This window comes from Aedes albopictus, chromosome 3 (assembly GCF_035046485.1).
Source record: "Aedes albopictus strain Foshan chromosome 3, AalbF5, whole genome shotgun sequence".
In the NCBI taxonomy this organism is placed as follows: Eukaryota; Metazoa; Arthropoda; class Insecta; order Diptera; family Culicidae; genus Aedes; species Aedes albopictus.
The window spans coordinates 180052965-180069098 of record NC_085138.1 but is presented as its reverse complement, the minus strand read 5'-3'; the positions used below and the strand labels follow the sequence as shown (position 1 = coordinate 180069098).

The 16134-nt window shown below is 35.0% G+C and overlaps 1 protein-coding gene across 20 annotated transcripts in view; it reads left to right on the top strand.

Annotated features, from left to right (window-relative positions):
• Positions 1–16134, top strand: part of LOC109415058 (RIMS-binding protein 2) — a 248204-nt gene that overhangs the window by 31548 nt on the left and 200522 nt on the right. The gene's annotated exons all lie outside the window — the stretch shown is intronic.

The window sequence follows — 16134 nt, the reverse complement described above, 5'->3', positions numbered from 1 at the left end:
TGGAAACTGAGATGCAATTTATTAACCGATAAGAAAAGCTTAACGATAAGGCTACGTTTGAATGTTTCAACAAATTGAATAGTGTTCGGTTTCAATTTTACATATGGTGTGGCATTACGCTCAAAGTAAAAAAAAACAATATCGATCCGGTGACCCTTTTTGTCTGCTTTTGATTTCTGAACCGGAATATGTCGGGTATTGGTTCCTTTATTAAGCATGTGACTTCCATTTTCATCCTATTTAAACAAAGGATTGAAGCGCTATTTGTTTTGTATCTTATTTTTGAAATATTTTTAGTTTTTTTTTCCACGGTGACACTGAGGAAGATTACAAGTATAAATATATTTATATATTGCCGTCAACATGGTCGTCAACATATCGTATACCTGCGATTACATTTACTTTCTTATAGGCTAAACTGTTACATTTAACATTGACTTCACAATACAATCTATTGTGCACTTACTCATTTAATTATTGATTTACATTCGAACAAAAGTACTGTTTTAGTTTTGATTTGGATTGGACATAGTCAGATCAATATTAAGGTATGCGCACAGCAAAATTTAGCCAAAGAAAAGCAAGCAGTAGTATTGCATTCTAACTTATTCCCAAATCAAAAGCAATTCATCGTAAATAAGCATTAATTTACTTTAAATCAACATCAAGACATTGTTGATTTGATATTATTATATCCGTCATCTCGAGCTTTACGCTTGTGTCCTTCCGTAAAGTTTTGCACAGTACCTTGCCAAGAAATCTTTACCACCTTTGTGTCAAAATCAATCTTATTTTTTGATAAAAGCTGCTTTTTTTGACATTTTTGAAGGTTCCTATTCACGGTTACCCAATATTTTTGAATTGACGTGAGTTTTGAGGTGTATGAGATTTGACGATGAGATGATGAGATTTTTTGGAAATATGCGGTATAATTTTCACATAGTTTTCTGCATACAAACGCAAGGATTCTCCGCCAGAAGCAGGGCACAATCAAATCAATCCAAATCAATACACAACATCTAAGCTTTCTAATAAAAGGTGCCAACAATTTTTCCTGTCATTTCCCGTAGTAAAAAGATGATTTGTTGTAGGGTAGGTAATCAAAATTTGAACCAAATTGCGGCTTTCTGAAGCAGTGCAAATTTCAAGTGATTTTTTCTCCCACATGGAAATAATTTACTACGGCAAAATAGTATGCACATGAAAGCCACGGGTATAAGCTTTCTGTTAAATGGTAAAAAGTTTGTATTTGCACCGAATTTCATTGAAATATTTGATTTTTCATCAACAATGATTTTAATCTTAATTTGAACCATCGTAATCATAATTTGAACCAATTTTAATCTTAATTTGAACTACTGGCGGCAGCAGCTCGAGCAACTCGCAAAACAGCCAATTTCATGCTAAACAATGAAAAATCACATGAATCTGCTAATTCTCATACCTATTTTTCATTAGGCAGTGGAATTTCAACTCAGAATGTTCGGAATTCTTTAGGAATTGGGTTTTTAAATTAAGAAAAATATATTGATTTTTCGATTTTATACGAAACAGCACCTTTCTTTGAGCCACTATGATTTTTTTCAGATTTTTAGAACCTTATTTTGGTACCTAAAAACAATTTCAAAGAAATTTTTTGAAATCACCTTTTGACAGCTGGGCAACTGTTTGACAGCTCCGCCCAATACAAACTGCGACAATGGGTGATTCGACAAATCGCTTCCATACAAACTTAAAATTGATTTTTAAATAGGTTCCCGGGCTTCGAAATTCATGAAAATTTGGATTTCGGCTCAATTTGACATGCATATTCAGAATATCGAATTATCTCAACACCGTTAAAGAAGCCAATTCGGAAACTAATTTTGGATTTTTTCATCCCCCAAGAGTATAGACTGTTTCAGAAATTATAAATACACTAACGATTAACTGCCATTTTAATTTGAGCACAATATCCAAAAAAGTGTCTTCTAGCTCTTATAGTAAACATGCTAACGAAGCAAATAATACCAATTGTGTTGATGTTTCTGGTAAAAGTTAAAAAAATAGGGCTCCGTAAACTAGATGATTAAAATTTGAAGTTGCACAAAGTGGTAAAAAATGTAGCATAGTAGAAAAGAAAAAAATCTCACGGATAAAGTATTTAATTTCCAAACACAAGAAAAATTGCTGTATCGATAATAAAAGATATATCTCGGTTGGTAAGATTAATTTTTACTGGAATATTTGATCAAGAACCACCATCTTCTCAATTCAATTTTTTTTGTTTCAAATTTCTCAACAACACCAGTAGCAACAAACGTTAAGTAAACGAATGGCTTAATTACTGCTTACTGCATTCGTTTTTATGGTATGACGAGCTTTGCCCTCTGAAGGATCGAATGAGCTGAAAAAATAAGTTTGTTTAGATTAGATGCGTTCAGGAAAGCTAAGATACTGTGTGGTAGTTCTTATGTTCCGTAAAAAACCTTAAAAAAATAAGAAACTTGATCTCCGAAAAAATGTTGTGGAAATGCCTTTATCGATTTTTCTCAAATTTTGATCAAGGCATTCCTTAGACAACTTGTTGAGAAATCGAATGTGATAAAAATTTAGATATTTTTTGGTATTTAGTGATAAATAATGTTGAAATCATTAAAAACACCTTTGTACAAATGCAAATTTGAAAAATTAAGTTATTTGTTAGAGAACTCGACTGTTCTTTAAAATATCACGACAATTGAAAAGAAATATAAAAATATGGAGTACATTATGCTATATTCTGAAAGAAGTTTGTAAAAAACATTAGAACAGCTCATTTAATTTAATAAACAAAGTGTATTTATAATTTCTGAAACAGTCTATAAACAAAGCAACCACTAGCGCAATCTACAGGCCAACACTAGAAGCTCACCGCCGTTTACTAGTTCAAATTAATATTACAAATGGTTCAACTTAAGATAACATTCTCCAAGTAAGAATCACTTAAATTTGATAATTTTATGACAAATAATGCGGAATATTATTCGGTTGGTCGATTCTACGATAAATAAGCTTTCATTTGAAGTGTTCACATATTGCGTGTGATACAATGCATGAGCTGTACGAGTGCACCGAAAATGTGCTTTCTCTTGGGGGAAATGGGTGAAATCTCAGTGATTTTTCAATTGCCTGTTTTCCATGACAAAGACGCTTTTTTCAATGCTTTTAAAGTCCATCTTATCAAGTTATATTACGGAAAGCTGTTTAACATCTTTTTCGGGTCAATATTTGCCTGAAAAGTACGTCGTTTTAATGAATTTTGAAATGGTTCAAATTAAGATTACAATTTGACTAGTTCAAAGTTTGATTTCTTACCCTACATGTATTTTTAAAAGCTCGTTTTTTTTCAAACGTTCAATTTCGTATTGTTGACCAAACTATGTATTTCTCGCCAAACTTCGATTATATCTTGGTCTTAAGTTAATCCGCAACTTTTCCACGTTGTAATGATGTAGAACCGAATTCTTGAAAGCTAACTAAAGTCTGCGGAGACGATCGTTGTGATATACACTGTCAGATTTTCAGCACGTTTGTGCAAAAACTTTTCGAGGACTTCTTTTTCCCTTGACTCTATTTTAAACACAATGTCAAAATATCTCCCGATGAAAATGTGTTTCAATTCTTTACACAATAAGCTTTCATTTGCGCCGTAGGTTGCCACTATTTGTCAAAAATTGTTCAATTTCTATCCAAAATGCGGTGGCTAGATTTTGCTGTATGCATACCTTAATGCAATGCTGGTTGTAAGTGCCTATCAATGCGTAGTCTCTCTTGCAAAATTGTTGATTTGCATTGAATCAACCTATTGTTGTACAGTATTATTGCTCCTAAATCTCTAACTTGTGTACATTATTCTACATCGGTGATTCCCAAAGTGGGCGAAATCGCCCCCCAGGGGGCGAAAATCAGCCCGAAGGGGGCGAAAATGTGAAAAACCAAAATTGGGGGGCGAAAATACTAAAAAGGGGGCGATTTTTTGCATAATTGAAAAAAATCAAAAGTATTGAAATACTAGTCCAGAATGTCAACTGAATCATTAAAAATCCCTAACATTTCAAATTTTGTTGTTTCTAGGATTATTGAAAAATGACTGTTTTGAGATCGACTACATTTTACAGATTATTTTTTTATGTTTATGAGGACTTTTCGTCAAAATTCCAAAAAAAAACACGAATAAGACTGCTATATGAATTTCCTAAATAATTCCTAGGAATTATGGAGATCACATGTTAAGAAACTATGAAGAAACTTATATAAGAGATTATGAGAAGAACCGTTTTTTACTTGATGAGAAAGCTTTGTTTTTAATTCATGGGCGTTTTTTTTATGGAATTTTCAATCAAAATCATGATGTTTCAGACGAATTTCAGAACACGTTTCGGATGGGAGCTATCACAAATTGTTTGAAAATTTCAAACTTATTACTAGTAGCTATTATGATTTTTTTCCACGAATTCAGCGTTGATTTCCCTCAAAACCGAGTAATGACTGTTGCATATTTACTTATTTGACAATAGAAGTTTCTCTAATTTATACTGGCTTTCATCATTTGCATTTACTTTGAAAAGCTGACTACATTTGAAAATACATAGATATATACCTGATTTGTTCTTTCTGTATAAAACATATTTTTGAAATTGTATTTCAATATCCCACCAGTAGGAGAACACTAGTAAAATATCTGGTGTAAGATAACGAGTTTTCGTAAATGTTTACAGTCCGTTCTGTTTGCTCGTTTTTGTTCAAGAATATGTATAGCACAAACATGATTTCAAAATGTATTGTTATACATGCAATAATGCGTTTTTTTAATAAGAGAGATACTAATTTAGATACTTCAAATATCAGTTTCGCCACAGTAGTGTCAAATAGTGGGTTTTTGAGGGCTTCAGCTCAACAAAGTTTCAGCCTTTTTTCATAAAAAAAAATAAATCTCATTTAGGGGGGCGAAAAAGTTTTTCTCAAGCTCCAAGGGGGCGATACCTCCTAAAAGTTTGGGAAACACTGTTCTACATGCTCATTGCCTAAAGTTTCATCAGCATTGCCACGTTTTCTACAGAACAGTGAATCAAAATTGAACCATCGCGCAACAATAATGACAATGTCGCAACCTGTATTTGTTGCGACAAAACAATCCATGCGACATAAGTTTGTCCCAACTTGAAAATAATGGGATTAACATCGTACACCACGAGTTTAGAGATTTTTAAGCCTTGCATTGCGATTTTCGAACGGTAACTTCGAGTCGGTAAACACTGCAACTCTGGTGAAGCTCTATCATCAAACAGTTTCGACTTTGGGTTAGTAATAATTGATTATTCACGAGTTGAAAAGTACGCAACAAATTCAGCCTCTGTTTTGTCTGCAACAAAAAAAAACGAGATCATGTCATTATCTGTCACCAGTAGGGATAAAGACTAATCGTCGCTCCTTCTTTGTTGCTTGTTTTGTGCCTCTTTTGTCTGACAATTCTCTTCACTGCTACAGAATGTGATTGTGCTGCACTTCTTAACATTGAGTTGTAATAAGCTTAAAAGCACGTAAAATTTGTCAATTTCATCTTTAACCCTAGTAGGATGTTGGGGTCAATATGACCCAGACAGGCACGCTGCACGTGTACTACACCGTCGTAGTGCGAGAAACCTAACATCTTAAGATGGTTGCATGTATATTAGCATGGTTCAAAAAATCGTTTTTGCTCCACACCGCTTACTCGATTCGTAACCAGATTCTATGCCTTCTCCCAAAAAATGAGCTGATTTGGTTGAAAATTGAGAGTACACAAGCCCTTCAAAGTTTGTATGGTAATTACTATGGGAAAAGGACGTTTTTCATTCAGCATTTCCCCAAGTGCCCTAGAGTAGTTTACCCTTGGTACTCCTAGGCTACTCCATCAACTACAACTTTGCCAAAGACCACATTCAAATCGAACGCCTCATTAATTACACCGTTCAACACTAAATTTTGTTATGGAATGAGAAAAAAAAATTACAGGGGTTTGTGGAGCGGACCTGGTGTGAAGGTTAGAACACTTGACTATCACGCCGAGGACCTGGGATCGAATCCCACTCCCGACAAACTCGCAAAATGTGAGGAAGGGAAGTAAAGCGTGGGTCCCGAGATGAACTAGCCTAGGGCTAAAAATCTCGTTAATACAGATAAAAAAAATAACAGGGGTTTGGGACCCTAGAAGTGTCATAGTGAAAGAATTTTTGAAAAATATTGGACCGGGCCTTCACAGTTCAAACCCGAAGTTTGTATGGAGAACTTGGGGTGTTCAATTGATATGTGCATTAGAACGCGCTGTGCATATATTTAGGCTTTAGACAATAACGAAACTAACTCAAATACCGAAAACGCCTAAAAATAAGCACGGCATGTTCTAATGCACATATCAATTGAACACCCCAAATTCTCCATACAAACTTCGGTTTTAAACTGTGAAGGCCCGGTCCAATATTTTTCAAAAAATCTTTCACAATGGCACTTCTAGGGTCCCAAACCCCTGTTATTTTTTTTCTCATCCCATAACACCAAATTTTGTAAAATTTTGTCGAGCAGTGTTAGTTATAGAAACGAACCGAAACGCAATCCTTCACGGGTATTCTTTTACAGATTCCCATAGAAGTTCCTTCTTGGGTACTTTTAGAAAATATAAAGGAATTTTTCCTTGGAATCACTTCTCCAGAACTTCTTTTAGGTCTACCCAAGAAGTTCCATCTGGGATGCCTATAGGTTATCTTCTACCGTTCCGCTTGGTCTTTAATATCGATGAGAATTTCTGAAGAGATTCTGACTTTCTTCAAGAGCTCTTTCTCCCAAATGGCTTTTGAATGTATTTAAAATTCTTTTGGAGTTTCAGGAATTCCACCAGGAAAAGCAATCCATTAACCCTCTAATACCCAACCCCGCCTTCAGACGGGATATAGTTTGAGCTTTTTTGTAATTTTTATTTCGAGGGAAATCAAAAATATTATATTTTTGGCTGATATTTAGGACTGTTTTATATATCTCAAAATGGTTTTTGGTGTATTTACAAGCGTATTTACATTTTTAAAAAATCATTGAAAAATTGATGTTTTGGTCACTTTTTAGAAGTCATTGTTTATTTTGTATTGAATCGCTACAGTTAACATATTTTAATTTTTTCCCAAACCATTCTATCCTTGTTTAATAGTTTAAAGGGATCGAATACACTCTAAAATTATTTTCCTTAAAATAACACGAAAAATAAAATTTTATATGAAAAAAATTTAAAATAAAAATATTTTAACAATAATCATAAAATCTCAAAATGTTTTCATCCCAAAAAAACCCGTACCCCAAATAGGCTTCCAGGAAAAATATAAAAGTGTGGGGATGTTCAAAAATAAAAATTAGAAAAATCAAAAACTGAAATTCACGAAATCGAGAATTAAAAAGAAACATCTTCCAAAACATGTTTAAATCGATTTTAGATGACGAAAAATGATATTTAGATCAAAATCAAAAATTTGGGTATTAGAGGGTTAAGAGAATCATTACCCTAGACTTGCAATTTACCATGATTTTCCTTCCGAAAATCCTACAGGAGTTCTTCCTATTCTTCTAAGAAGATTATTTTCTGCAATTTTTAAGTGATTTTCTACGATATTCCTTCAGGAGTTCCATTTGGTATCCTCCAGGAGTTTATTCTAGGAATTCTCCAGCAGTTCCTTCTGGAAATATCTTCTATAAGTTGTTTATAGAAATGAAACAGGAATTCTTCGTAGGAGCCCTTCAGAAGTTCCTTGTGAGAATCCATCAGAAGTTGCTTCTATGAATAATGCAGGTATTATTTCAAGAAATCCTCCAAGAATTCCTTCTGGGAAAACTTCAGGATTGATGGAATTCCTGTAGGAGTTTCGTCAGAAGTTCCTGGAGATAAAGGCACTAATTCCAATAGCAGGAGTAACTGAAGGATCCACAGATTTGGTTATTGGAGTAATCGGCTGATGAAATTCCTGGATGGAAATCTTGGATAAAGCTCTGTAGACATCTTCAGAAGAAAGTTCCAGCAAGAATGCCCAGATGCACATCTTGGAGGAATCCCCGACCTAGAGATACTCGTACTATTGTGAGGTACAACAGACACGATCTCAAAGGAATTATGCCGATAGAGTAAAGAGAAATTTCTTTTTTTTTTCGAAATGTTCAATTATCATATTCAGTATCGAGTAATGTTGCGAGGTATAATGATCATCAATGTGACTAAGTTTCTTAAACAGTGTGTACAGAAATGATGGTAGCTCCTACTCCAGAGAAGTTTGGATAACCTAGATAACCAAATTCATGTACCATGCATTTTCTAAAGGTGCTTGAGACTATTTGAGTACCGTAGACCATGTTCTGCGATTATTCAACGTCTATGAATTTTGGCTAAGTTTGGTGGATTTGGGACACAAACTTCGGAGTACTTTGGAGGCCTTAAAATAGCCTTGCGATGGAAACTGTAACAGTGAAAACTGTCAATGACTCCTTCTGACAAAAATCAACTTTTGTTCTGCTCATCTCTAGATTTCATCTTTTCTGATTGCTTTCGACTAGAAACTCATAAATCTGAAGTTTTGACCCTCCACCCTCTGGGAGAGGGCAGGGATATTGAAATGAAATTTTGGAAAATTGAAAAATTTTGAGGTTTTTCGATCGCCATTTAGGCTAAATGCACGATATCAAAAAAGGGAAAAGTGTACCACGGAGCTGTAGGGGTTGTGCAGCTACCATAAGATTTCACGAAGATCCGTCAAGCCATTCTCGAGAAACGGTGTTTTTACAATATGATGTTTTGAGGATTTCTCATTTTGAACGCAAAGAAGCCTACTATATTACCCAGTTGCTGATTTAACCATGCTGTTTAGCGTCATGGCGTTTTCGAGAAAATTTTTCACTACAATAATGCGCTTCTTTTCAACTACATATTGGTAAAAATGATCAATCCCCCTAAAAGTGAGATAGAGAATATACTTTTTGAAATTTTCAAGATACAAGGTAGATGTCTTCACAAGAATTGTAGAAAATGTTGTTTTGAATAACTGGGAATTGATTTATTCTTCGAACTGGCTTTCTTAGTCTAGGGAAATTGAAAACAACTTCAGAATTATGAGATTCTTGTCGGGAGCAATCCTAGAAGGTGAAATTTAAAGCTGAGCAAACAAATTGTCTCAGCACAACTGTTCCTTTTGACTAAAAAGAAGACTCCAGGGTAAAATGTTCGAAAACAAGGAAGATATTACAATATCTACCAAAAGAAGATTGTTCCGGGTGTTTACGTACGAATTTAAAAATAAACTCTAAACTTCAAGCTATTTCTATTCCTTTTCAACCATGTGTCTTCATAGTGGCCTGATGTAAAAAATTACTCAAAATTACTTGTCAGATCCGGGACACGGCATCGTATTCTGGTGTTTCCTGAAAAAGGCAAGAGAAGTTTTCCTCTAATATTTCGTAAAAAATAATATTTTGCATGCTGTTAAATCATTACAATTTTGTGATTAGATTCCAAATAAACCCTGAAACGTCATGGTTATTTATGCCCAAAAACAGTTGCAATATGGTGACTTTATCTAAATGAGGGGCCCAGATGTAAAGGGGTTTAAGTGATCATTTCGTCGATTTTGAGCTGAGCGTATCAAAAATTTCTTCAGATTTCAAGTTTCAGGAGCTTTTAAAGATTGATTTTACGATGAGTTGAAAAAATTATAATAAATCGAAGAAATTTGGGTCGATTGTGAAACTTCATACATTTTGTAAGAGATGAACAATTGGTGACAAACTTCATTTACTCGAAAGTGGAGTTTTGTTACTTACATCCCTTTGCTTTTTACCCCCTTAAATCTAAAAGTTTTACAACGAGCTCACACTAATGAAACAAAAGAAATAAAAATGGATAAACTATTACACAAAACCTCAACATTGACAAAATCGCCACTCAATGTTTGACCAACTGATATGAATATTTGGTTTCCTTATTTAAAGTAGGATGACGAAGGTATTATCGGCAGGTTTGTTCTATTCGTCATGGTTTTTTTTTTGTTTAGAAAATTGCCTGAAATTTGAAAACTCAGCTTGGTTGGGAAGGATTTGAGACCAACTCTAAGACCAACAGGTTAAAAAAACCATGACGAAGAGAACAAAACTGACGAAAATACGTAAGAAGAAAAAAAAACATCAGAAAAATAAAATTAAAAATGAAGTCAATTTTTGAGATTTTTTTCGGCTTTCTTACAGTGTACATTTGGTCAACGGTTAGGCACACCCTTATTAGGCTGCTTTGAATCAGTGAAGCCTTCTGAAGTAAAATGTTAATTGGCAGTAAAGCTAAAGCAAGGATAATACACAAACATCAAAAAACTACATTGAATTTTAATCTTGAGATATTATAAACTACTGCCTGGTTTCTTCAGGCAGGAACATATGATGATCAAAATTTAGTAGATATTGCGCCAAAACGCATTATTATATGGTGATCTACCCACGTTACAGATATTTATTAAGCTTTAAGGGCTGTTTGCAGATCAGAAGGAATTTCTCGGCCTATCTTGATGCATGGCGATTAACGCACAAGAAACCGTTTTTCTTTGATCGCAGTACACAGTTGCGAAGAAATGACAATTCAAATGGCAGTCACTGTAGAAAGTTCCTGCCAGGAGTCGGTCAAGAAATTTCTTGAACGATTCCTTTTGAACACGAAACTGGGCTTTATTTTGAAACTTTATTTAGCTTTATGGCTAGTTTCCACTTGGTACGTACTGTGCAAAAAGATAGGACAAGTAATGGTCAAGTAATGATTCCGCTTCAAAATTACTTGAGCGGTTCGCAGATGGCAAGTAAGGAAAAAAGTGTAACGCCAGTAACGCTGGATAACTGACACTGAGGAAGATTAGAAGTGGTAGTCGAAATACGCGTAACTGTCAAAGAATAAGCAACATAGGGCGGAATTAAAAGGTACGAAACTGATTACACTCATTCGAAGAGGGTTTTCTGTTTAGAGGTTTCAAAAACTCGGTACAAGATCAAATGAAGGTATCACTATTCCGCGTGGAAAAATAGTCCGTGCTATTATTCTGTAAGTAAAAGTTACATTTCGCCCCATATGGATCAGTTGTCAAAATTACTTGCGGAAAAAGGAGGAATTTTACTTGAGCGCTGTCCTTGGGAACAGGTAACCTAGCTTTAACAAAGTAACTTTGAAATAATGTTCAAATAATATAAGGCCAATGGAAATATTTAGTTTTTTTCATGCCACCCACTCCCTTCAAAAATGCCAAATATTGAGGGGCAAAAAAACAAGCATGGCGGCCAAAGACTCCATTTTCAATAGAAAGAATGCTTTCAAGCAAAAATTTTTCAATAGCTGAAATATTTTTTTTTTTAATAATGGGTATAATTTTCAAACGATTGATAGATCTTTTTTCCTTTTTTTATTTTAATGTTCCTTATTTATTTTTGTCCATTCGAAAGTCTCGATAGTAAAGATATATTGGGTTTCTTATTGATATTTAGACTACTCTGATAATTTGAGAATCCACTTAATCATCATTTCCCAGCGACATTTCACACCAATCAAACTGATTTTGTTTTTCCTGTTGTGCATCCGACATCCCTGTGATGAACTCAACGAAACTTGTATATGCCAGCCGCTGCGAAGTCGTGTGCGAAATTCGACTGTGATGATAATGAATTTCGGCAGAGTCTAAATGGGTGCAAATGTAGCAATAAATCAATCAATCAATCAATTTATGTCCCTCCATAGAAGACCACCGGTCTTATTAGCGTTTTGTAAATAGTGCATGGTGCATGTTTTACAGCCAATTCGTCACATATTTCTGTATTAAACTAAATATTTTCTGAAATTACGTGTTAGGCGCCCTTCTAGGACTTTCTCATACTTTTGTTACCGTGTCTGTACCGCACATGTAATGAATATTCGAATGGATGTTTTAGCTGCCAAGTATTCGCTAAGCACGATTTCATCATCTAAAATTCTATAAATATTCAAATTTATGCATAAAATTGCACTTTTCCGGAAGTAATCACATCTTTAGTACAGAAATTGTATGCTTCCTGGCGTTTTCTTTGGATTTATTTACCTCTTAACTAAAATTATTAAAATTTTAGAAAGTTATGCGTAGCTTTTCGCATTTTGGTGTGGTTAATTTAGGTGGAAAACATATTTGCAGCACTTACAAAGGCATTTCATTTACTGATCGATTTCACCCCAAAAGCAAAATTATTGATTTTTCATTTCAAATGATATTTATTGCAATGAAATGATATGCAGTAAAAGTTTCAACCACGTTGACTGATAAGAACCGTGATTGTACTTGTTTTATAGCATTGAGTGTGACCATATCAATAACTATTCAAAAAATAGACCCTAAAAACTGTGAAAAGGGATTAATTTTACCCGAAATCACGGTACTTACATACTATTTTTTCATGCTCTCAAGCTCATTTTACACATGCAATATTGTACTACAGTGCGAGAAATAAGTATAAAGACGGAGCCATTTTCCATAGAAAATAATCATGTTTAGGGATCAAATTCTCTTTTTCTAGCGATTCGACTGTTATGGAATTTTGTCTGCAACCTTAAAAAAACTAGAATTTTGGCTAGAAATATAAATCATCATCGATGAAAACGTTTATATCGACTTTTCAGATTCAAATAAATATAAAGACACTTATTTCCATATAAAAATGTGTCTTTATATTTGTTTGAATCTGAAAAGTCGATATAAAGCCTGTATCCGCAATAATCGGGACAGACAAAAACAGGTATAACTCTGCAAAAGATACATTAAAATTGCTCAAACTTGGCCTAATAGCATATCTTAAGATGTGTTCGTTTCACCTACAAAATTTCATGTGAATCGGTGCAGTACTTTTTGTTGTAGCAATGAAAGAGTAGAATGTACGCCATGGAATTTTGTACAGCCTTTAGTTTTGCTTGCCAGCGCTGTATTGTTTGAATTTTGTTATGGAAATGGCCAAAATTTTGAACACAAACCTCTCAATCTACATTTGTTGCACAGGCAAAATTTCAAAAAAATCGATGCACTATCAACTATTTTAAAGTCAAAACATGTATTGGGACTGAACGTGATTTTAGCCCCTCCGACAGCAATAAGTCAGCACCCTTCATTGTTTCAATTGTACTATTGAAAGTACTATACCAATAATCATGAAATTTTGCAGGCAAAATATACACATAATAAACTACCTTCTGTGAAAGTTTCATGAAAATTGGCAGAGAAATTCAAAAGTTATGAACAGGCAAACATCGCACATGAAAAACACGAAAAATTTTCCCTAACACTAACCCCTATCAACAGCAGTAGCTTTCAAACCAATTGATCAAAGTTGATAAAATTTTGCAAGAAAGTGTATCTATAAGTATCATAACTGCAAACGAAGTTTCAGAATTATCAACATAAAACTTTGAACTGTAGCTTAAAAGAACCATCTATTGTGGGAATGAAAATTGGTCATGATTGTAAAAAAACTTAAAACCACGTCTGTTTGTTTTTCATCCACAGTTAAAAGTAATGCATCGATTTTAATGAAATTTTGCACAAATGATAAACATACACCAAAGCATTCAAAGTCAATTATTTGGCCAATTTTACCGATTCATTGCAGAGCTACAGTCATACTTTTGTGTCCCGATTATTGCGGATACAGACTTTAAACGCTTTCATGGATGATGATTTATATTTCTGGCCAAAATTCTAGTTATTTTATGGTTGCAGACAAAATTCCATAACAACCGAATCGCTAGAAAAAGAGATTTTGATCCCTAAACATGATTATTTTGTATGGAAAACGGCTCTGTCTTTATACTTATTTCTCGCACTGTATGCATGACGTTAAAAGAGACCTTTAAAAATATGTCTACGTACTGTTACAAAAATTCAAACTTTTCCTTATTTTCACGCACCTCAACATAATGCTGAAGCTGACCGGTACCCAGAGCTTTTTAATTGCCAAAACTCCAAAATTAACAATGGGCAAAAAAGTCTTCAGGTTATCAGTTAATAACAGTGGAAATATTTTAAACAGAACACTGAACTGAGAATCAGGCTCTATATATTAGGCTAGTTTTCAACTTCTCTTTCCTACTGGGTGACTCCCCTTTAATTGCAGGTTTCACTGTGCATGCACATGGTTTATCCTGTATAAATGATTTGCTTCCTGTTTACATTCAGTAAGCTGTTGAAATCGGTGTTGTTGCCAACCACAAACGATTCGTGCCAATTGTAAGCTTACCATGCTTTGGTTGTTTGCACAGCCACAAGAACTGGCCACGTTCGCTGGTTGGATTCAATAAGTGCCCGGGTGACAAAGTGGGATAGCCATCGGTGTGAATAAATCTCAACCTCCTCAAAGTGAGCGAGTATTAGAGTATACCGACCGCGCCGCCGTCCGTCTGGACACGCAAGCAGCACATATAGGGTTGTTTGCCTCCGATTGTGGCTATTTTCAGTCTAAGCGCTCTAAGCCGGCAGGGCTCGGCTAGTTATAGCATTCAACAAAGCTATATCCTCTCTATCGTAATATGCGCTAAATATCCTGACTCCGCAACGAAAGTGGGAAATCTGGAGGAATTAGCGATTGGCGTGCGTGCAATGTTTCAGTTACTGGCTATTACCGGTGACGGCAAAAGGGCAAATATGCGAATTTCACCGAGCGAATACGAATAGCGGTGACCAGTACCAACCAACTTCGGCGGGTTTTTATTGCTTGGAAGAATCCCTAATTTATTTAGCTAGACGATTAGGATTTTTTTGGATATTTATATTCATGAACTGTACAGCTTTTGCCCAAAATAAGCACTAATATTGTAAAGGCATTATCGATTTTTCTTGCGGACTCTGATTTTTTTTTCTTATATTCATTACGCAGTTTCGTTTCGAAAATATTTTGGATCCAAATTGAGAAGAACTTGCCTTTAAAGTCGGCATTCTTGCCGGACCGGTCCCCGGGAAGGGGCCAGATATGAAAATGCTATAAACCCATGCATGTGATACTCCAAACAGCAGCATTTTCGATAACCTGGTGCACGGTAAGCAGGAAAATAGTCTCAGACCGTTCTGAACCGGTAGTGCCCCGTAACCAGTTCCGGATGTCCCGCCAAAAATGGCCAAATATTAAAGTGAGCCAAACTCATGCATGCGGCACATCAAATAGCGACTTGAGGATAACCTGATGGACGGTTAGCATGAAAATAGGCACAGACCACATTAGTTACTACTGGTTCCGGGTGTCCCACCGGAAGTTGTCCAATTTAAAAGTGAATCAAACTCATACATGCGACACATCAAATCGCGGCTTTTTAGGTAACCTGATGAACAGATAGCAATGAAATTGTCTAACACCATATTTGGGACAACCGGCATTATTTCGGAACCAGTTCTGGGTGTCCCACCGGAAGTGGCTAAATGAAAATTTGAACCAAACTCATGCATGCGGCTTTAGTGTGAAGAATGAGCATTAAGTTAAAATTCACTAATAAAAAAATGCGACTGTTTCGATAGTCTGATGAACGACTAGCTGGAAATAAGGCTCAGACCACATTAGAGACTACCGGTTGTGTTGCAGTGTCAACGTTGGGCGCAACGCCAGAATTACGAAAATTTACACAATCAATGCAAACCATAAATATTTGTAAAAGAACAATATCTTGACAAAACTATACCAATATCTTCAAATCACATCATTTCAGATTCCTGAGGTGTAAATATACAGAAGAATGCGTCAACGTTGTATTGCATTAAAAACTATGTCGAAGGCATGGTTTTTAAAATAAAAATTGCTTTTCTAAATAAAGTTTTCTCAGGATTCAGGAACACTTCGGCTCACGTCGACAGAAACATCATGAGTTAATATCCGACGCAATATCAATACTAGGTGGATTAATCTGTTTTTTTTTCAGTAACCTATTTGTCATCGAGATACCTTGGTATAGACTGAACTCAAGTCCAACTATCCTGATCCTGATCCTGAATTACAGTGTTGTGTTGTGATTCCCCCATTCTAGCGAGACAAGCTTTATAAAGCCATTCTTGTTCTTGAGCCCTTGATTCCAATGCAATA